Genomic DNA, 1,154 nt, shown 5'->3' with positions numbered 1-1,154 from the left:
TCCTTTTTATTGTCTTATTTTGTTTGTTTTATCAACATGGTTAGTGTGTGGAAATATATTTTCCATGACTTTATATATACATGATTATGTTGATATCAAATTGTTTGCCTTCTCCAAGAAGAGAGGAGTGAGAGAGAAGGAAAGAACTGAGAACTCAAAACAAATTTTTAAATGAATTTCAGATCTTTGCACAAGGCTCCAGGCTATGGCAGAAATAGAGGTGGTTACAAGAGGCTGGGCAGTCCCAGAACTCTGGCTAGGTAGCAGTGAGATTTTTGGAAATGCTGTAGTTTTCAAAAGGACTTTATAATCTCAGCATTGTCCTATTTGGACTTTGAAACTCACTAACTGCTTTCTCAGTCTGCTGTGGTTCATGCTAAAGTCAATGTTGAGAAAATCATTGAACAACAGACTATTTATATATCAATGAAGAAAAAGAAAAAGTTTATCACTTGCTATCCTAATACAAAGCGGTATGCTATCTTTCTCAGCAATATTGGGGATTATAAAAGTATCAAGGTTAAAATTGGAAATGCCTTCACTATCAAGGAACATTTTGAGAAAGCAATTGAACTGAATCCTAAAAATGCCACATCAGTTCACCTTATCAGTATTTGGTGTTACTCATTTGCTGAATTGCCTTGGTATACAAAAAAAATAGCTAAAGTGTTGTTTATAAACTCCTTTCTCCTCTACATGCAAGGAGAGCCTAAAATACTTTCAAGTGCATATAAATTTTTATAGCAAAAATTGTTTTTCTTGAGAAAGACTTAGTTGAAGTTAAAAAAAAAATCTTGTTGCCTTCTGGTTATTGAAAACCAAGAACTACCCAGCTCACATAAAGGAAAACAAGTAGGTAGAAAATGAAGCTGCCTAGCTGCTTAAATATGTTGGAAACAAGAATTGAGAGCTTTACTCAGAAAAATGTGGTACACAGGAGAATTCTAAAAAATGTCTTTTCATTGAGTTAATCAAGTTACAGCCAGCCCAGCTTTCTCAGTAGCTGATGAGCAAGGCAGTTAGGCATTCTAGTTTCCAATCTTGACAGGAAAATCAGTCCTTGATGATGGATATGGAAAGGTACAGGGAAAAAATGGAAGTGCTCACTGCCCAATGGAGACTCTATCTATAATCATTTAGGGCAAGGGGCACGT

The 1,154-nt window shown here is 35.4% G+C and overlaps 1 pseudogene; it reads left to right on the top strand.

Annotated features, from left to right (window-relative positions):
* The first annotated feature begins 205 nt into the window (after nt 1-205).
* On the top strand, nt 206-907 carry LOC141504907 (regulator of microtubule dynamics protein 1 pseudogene; annotated as a pseudogene).
* Nucleotides 908-1,154: the final 247 nt, after the last annotated feature.

Source organism: Macrotis lagotis, chromosome 1 (genome assembly GCF_037893015.1).
Source record: "Macrotis lagotis isolate mMagLag1 chromosome 1, bilby.v1.9.chrom.fasta, whole genome shotgun sequence".
Classification (NCBI taxonomy): Eukaryota; Metazoa; Chordata; class Mammalia; order Peramelemorphia; family Peramelidae; genus Macrotis; species Macrotis lagotis.
This window is presented reverse-complemented; position numbering and strand designations above follow the sequence as displayed.